Below are 6,172 nucleotides of genomic sequence, written 5' to 3' on the forward strand. Positions count from 1 at the left end.
GCATTTAATACAATTCAACCTGATTTGCTTTGTCAGAAACTCCAGAAGACTCAGGTGGAGGCCTCAACAATCTCCTGGATCAAAGACTACCTGACAAACAGACCACAGTTTGTGAGACTGAAGGTTTGAGTGTCTAACCAGGTAGTCAGCAGCACAGGAGCACCACAGGGGACTGTACTCTCACCATTCCTCTTCACTCTGTACACCTCAGACTTCCAGTACAAGACAGACTCCTGTGACCTGCAGAAATACTCGGATGATTCTGCAGTCGTGGAGTGGATCAGAGATGGACAAGAAGCTGAGTACATGGTGGACTGCTTTTCTACAAGAAGGGACAGAGCGGACTGTACTTCTTGAGGACGCTTAGGTCCTTTGGGGTTTGCAGCAAGATGCTGCATATCTTCTATAAGTTTGTTGTGGAGAGTGTGATCTCTTCTACCATCATCTGCTGGGGTAGTAGCATTAGAGCCAGGGAGTTAAAAAAGCTCACGAAGGCTCGTTCTGTTCTGGGGACTCCTCTGGAACCTCTGGAGGTCATTGTACAAAGAAGGATTCTTCATATAATGAAGAACATTATGGAGAACCCTGAACATGTTCTTCATGAGACTGTCGTACAACAACAGAGTGTCTTCAGAGGCCTCTTCAGATCTGCTGTAAGACAGACAGCTACAGGAGATCAGGAGATGCCCACAGCCATCAGCATCTACAACAGTTCTTTATTGAAACCTGTTTAATATGAGCTACAACAACATTTAACATTACCCTAATATTTAACTCCCTCAAAAGATTCTATATTTTACTCAATTCTGGAGTATGGCAAGGCCACTCCACACCATAATATCAATTCCTCTGACTAAAGTTAAAGAAAAATATTGAAATATTATCAATAAAGATGTCACAATTTAGGAAACATTTTTATTGTAAATACATTGCATTTTAAATCATTACATTTAACTCTTACTGGAAGAATCTCAGCCATCAGCTCCCTGAAGCTGCCAGTCCAGTGTGAGCGAGCTGCTTGAGCTGGTGTCATCGCAGCAGTCTTCGGCGTCGGAGAAGGACGACATGTAGTGGAGACCGGTCACTCTGTGATAGCCTCCGCTGAGCATCTGCTGGCAGGAATTGAGCTCCACAGCCCTGCGGCCCGTCCTTCTTGCCCTCACGGTCCACATATCAACCAATTGGGAACACATGACGCAGCCCATGGTGCGTGTAAACAGATGATACAGGTATACTAACACTAACACAGGTCACAGTACAAACTCATCCTGAGTCAGGAAGCAACAGGATGGTCAGGAAGTAAAAAACAGAGACGCTGATACTTATGACCTAATCATAGATATATTTACATGGTCTAAAATTCAGCATATTTTGACTTAATATAAATATCATATTAAGTTCTTAAATGTAAAGTTTTAAGTAGTTTGATACAAATTTAACCCATAAAATTACTAAATCTCCAATTAGTAATTTGCAAAAAACAACCACTTTTTGATCTAGTATTCAAAAATATATTTGAGTTTTTTGTTTGTTTTAGTCATGTTTGTTGAATATAGATATTTTATCTCCTCCCATTCATGCTTGTTTACAGTGAAAATATACTTTTAAGCAAGATATATGCATGGAAAGCTAAGCTCATTTTACTGAACTGTGAAATGGTTGATTAACTGCAGGCTGCAATGCCTGCGAGTGTTTTTCTGAAGTATGAACATATATTCCCTTCTCTAAAAGGCAGAGAACAACAAACTGTTGCAAGAGTAAACTGAGGTGCACCACAAGGGTTACGTTAACAAGCAAAGCTGCACTAAATTGACTTATATGCCGCCAGTAATCAAAAAGCTGACACTTCACCATCAAACCAGAAGATAAAGTAAAAGGTCAGAGTTTAAACAAGCTTGTCTTAAGGTGTCCTCCATCTCTCATAGCTGCCAAACATGGTCTACAAATATTTGCACAGACCTCCTTAGCAAGAAGAAAAAATATCCTTCTGAGTAAGTTCAGAGAGCTAAAGAGGAACAAGCACCAGAAGTCCAACAAAATTGCTTTTAAAATTCAAGGGATGCTGTTGTGACACTCCTTTTATCTTATCTTAAAACCATCACACTTTCAGGGCGTACTTGAGGTTTTGTGTATAAATTATTTCCTGTCTGATGCTAGTCATGTCGGTCTTCTCTGCTTGATGGATGAAGCCTGTCAAAAAATGTCGAATAGAGGCCTGGGGAAAAAGAAACAGAAGTCAGGTTCGGAAGCAGCAGCTTAACAAGAGATACAACCCCATTTCCAACAAGGTTGGGACTTTGTGTAAAAAGTAAACAAAAACAGAATAGAAGGATTTGCTAATTTTGTTCAGCCTACATGCTTTTGAATACAGTACAAAGACAGGCCATTTAATATCCAAATATTCACTCATTTTGAATTTTAAGATTCAGACTGATGAAATCTGGATACATTTGGGTTTTCTAACAGAACAATGATCCTAACCACACATAAAAATTGGTTTTGGAATCGATATCGCAAGCTAACATAAAGTTTCTGGAAAAACTGTTTGAAAGCCCCTGTGTCTCTTCTATTTAAAATGTCTTGACTTTGCTTGAAAAGAGATTATGACAGGACACTAGCCAGTTTAAATGAATTCCATTGTTTCTGCACGGGAGAGGGATTAATCATGCCAGGACCTCGTTGGTGACAACTATAAGTGCGTGACCAAATATTAGTGGGGGTGTATGCATACATTAAAGCCTGTATGTGTAATTTTGATTATGCATACAGATATGTGCAATACAGAAAATCTACAATAAATTCTTGTTTAAACAGATAGAGGTTGCAGGCTGTATAATGAGTCAATCCTGGAAAAACAAACAGTACAAATGACTTAAAAGACCAAAATTAATAACATTTATCACTACTATGAGTGTATGTATACTCTGGAGATCATTGTGGAAAGAAGGATTCTTCATAAAATGAAGAACATTATGGAGAACCCTGAGCATCCTCTTCATGAGACTGTCCTACAACAACAGAGTGTCTTCAGTCAGAGGCTTCTTCAGATCTGTTGTAAGACGGAGCGCTACAGGAGATCCTTCCTGCCCACAGCCATCAGCATCTACAACGGCTCTTTGAGGAAACCTTCATAATATGAGCTATAACAACATTTAATTTCCCTTTGGGATTAATAAAGTATTTTTGAATTGAATTGAATGTAAACCTCTGACCACAACTATATATTTAAACAACTCTGAAACATAAGACTCAAAATAATCTAATTGCTGTATTTATAAGGAATTCCTGCTTTATAAAGAAAAATCTCTTCCTTTGAGGCGTTGATTTGTAGTATGAAATTGCAATAAAGGAAGCAAATATTAGCCATAAAACATATATTACAGAGCCAGATTAAAAGTTTTAAGTAATAAAAAAATCTTAGCTAATCATAAAACTTGGTCATTAAAACTGTTAACAATTTTTGATTGGTCCATTTTCTAAAATAATACAGGATTGTAGAGATAAGGGCACAGCCAAAAAGGGGAAAAGTATTGAAATAAAATAAGGTTACAACTCATGTGTTCATAATCTATTAAAAACCTATGTATGAAGTAGGCCAAAATCCTGCTTCTTACAAAAAATAATCCCAAGATTATTTTGGGGAAAAAAATAAAATGGGAGTCTCTGGATGCGCTCTACTTCATTTTCAAAACCAATAAAATATTGTGACAGAATCAGTTTGATTTTTGTTTTTGTGGAGCAAATATTCCTACATAAAGATCTGACCGGGTGAAGCAGAGGTAGGACCTAAAATCCCTCTAAGGACAAAGAGGACAAAGGTGGGCTGCATCATGCCACACCCATCCTGTCTAAGAGAGTGGACACAGGGGAATGACTCTGCTGTCCTGAACTGCCACTGTATTCAACACTGGATGTCTAATTATTCATGAATATCTCTGCTGAATCATGACACATATCCAACAGAGCATACCTGGAATCTAAGCATTGTTAGGATTCATGTCAGTTATTTTTTATTTTTAATGCTGAAAAAGCTACGTGTGTACCTGCGGTCATGGTCAGACACATCAAGAAAGAAGCAACTGATGTGATAATATAGAGCTGCAGCCATGTGCAAGTGTGTGTGTTAATACAGCGCCTAAAAATCAGTCCTTAAAAACCGGATCTTACCTGAAATTGTTTGGATTCTGTCGTCAGATTATGCCCACCGTATCCACTCCACTCAGTGTTTTTGCTTCTCAGTCCGTCTCTGTCTGAGCTCGATGCAGCTCAGCATACGCATGGGGCTCGAGATGACATCACATCCTCTCATTTAAGGGCTGCTGTATTTCTAAAATTAACCTGGGCATACCCTGTGTGCTGTCCAAACCTAGCCAGAATTTTGCAGGTTACTGTAAAGATTTTACATTATGAACTATAATTATAGAAAACCTATATTTATGCTTAAATAGAGAATAATTAAATCTCAAAATCTTAAAAGATACTGTATCAGTGGGGGCAGTTACAAAGAGAGAAATTTAAAGAGACTGATTAAATTCTTTCCCCTCTTACTTTATGGCTTGGACCCTCTGTTTGGGCTATATTTTAAAGAGAAATCTGTTTTGAAGTCAAATTAACAGACAGAAAATTAAAGGCCTGAGGCGAAACTATAATTTGACTACTTTTCCGCAGAAAAAAAAAAAAATTAAATGATACAATTCAGGTACTTCAAGACTTTCATCATGTTGGGGTATCTCGAATACTGGTGCATACACCTGTATGAAAAATACTCAGATCAAGTTAAATCACCACTGTTTAGCCATCTGGAATTTGGTACCATTTCAAAAAGGCCTCCTTTGTAGACTTGAAGGAGTACATTTATAAAAACCCCTGAAGTTAAATAAGGCTGTTATTTGGTTTTAGAATGGAAGCCAGACATGATTTGAGGCAGTATTTTGTTGCTGGCCTCTGCCTGACCTTCTTGTTGGCTTCAAATATGAAGCTTGATCTGTCATTTTTAACTTGTACCAACAGTTTAAGAGGTGTTACATAGTTTTTCCAACATAAAACTCCTAATATTTTCAGAATTTCAAAACCTTAAAATATATACATTTCATCTTTAGTCTTTATAGGTGTAAAGCTAATTTTAGTTGGTCTAGCTTAGAAGACGTATATTGAAACCTGAGATGACAAAGTTTTTTGCCAGTTAAAATTAAAATGTCCAATTCATTGTTTTTTTTTGTAAATATTTGAGAACCACATCAAGAATATTCAACTATTTCACATGGCTAAGCAGAGAACTTATCTCACACAGTAATAATGTAAATATCAGTTTAAAAGATGTGCAACTCTACTATTCTAAAGCAAGATTAAAGCATTCATGTTATAAACATTTGTCCATTTTACGGCAATCCATGCCACAAAAAAGTTAGTGATTTCAAAAACCAACCCATGGCCACAAAAACACATTTTACAGAACACCACATCTGAGTAAGCTGGAGCAACAGTTACAACAAAGTAAGTTTAAATATACATATCACCAAATACAGATGTAATTAATCTAGGTTCATGTTTAATACATTATAGTTCTTTATGATAATGGTTACTTTTTAAAGTACTGTAAAATATTTTAAAGGGCAAATGTTATCAGATTCATGAGAAAAACTAAACATTCATAAATAAAGAAAATAAATTCTACCTTTCCATTGTTATTATAAGCAGATACATATATTTACAACACATGTCAGAGGCACACCTTCCTTGAAACAGAAACACCTTTACTAAATCTGTATGATGACAGAGTATGGAACAGCAGAGCAGTCCATTGTTTTAAAATGAAAAGTGATCATAAAGGTTGTAAATCTTAGCTTCAACAAGAACACAAATAGCATGGTGTTTTACGGTGGCCGGGGGGTGCAAACCAACATTACAAAATCTAAAATACTTTTACAAACCTAAAGACAAATTTACATTTCAGAAAACAATTTAACAAGATGTGAAACAAATTTACATTTCAGAAAACAATTTAACAAGATGTGAAACACTTTTACAAGTACTGGAACAAATTTACATTTGACAAAATCAACCGGAAAGGGGATGTACCAACACCGAGGCTGACCCGGAAGTCAGCCTCAGGGGCTGCATCCTTCGAAGGCCGTATTTGTAGACCGATTACAGCGCGGCGACGAAGGCTGTC

The 6,172-nt window shown here is 37.0% G+C and overlaps 1 long non-coding RNA gene across 1 annotated transcript; it reads right to left on the minus strand.

The window, feature by feature from the left end:
- Positions 1–895: 895 nt before the first annotated feature.
- On the minus strand, positions 896–4,278 carry LOC124872872. Its single transcript, XR_007039374.1, has 2 exons — positions 4,168–4,278; positions 896–2,215 (listed from the first exon to the last, which is right to left on the minus strand). It is a non-coding gene; the product is annotated as an uncharacterized LOC124872872 (long non-coding RNA).
- Positions 4,279–6,172: the final 1,894 nt, after the last annotated feature.

This window comes from Girardinichthys multiradiatus, chromosome 8 (genome assembly GCF_021462225.1).
Source record: "Girardinichthys multiradiatus isolate DD_20200921_A chromosome 8, DD_fGirMul_XY1, whole genome shotgun sequence".
Classification (NCBI taxonomy): Eukaryota; Metazoa; Chordata; class Actinopteri; order Cyprinodontiformes; family Goodeidae; genus Girardinichthys; species Girardinichthys multiradiatus.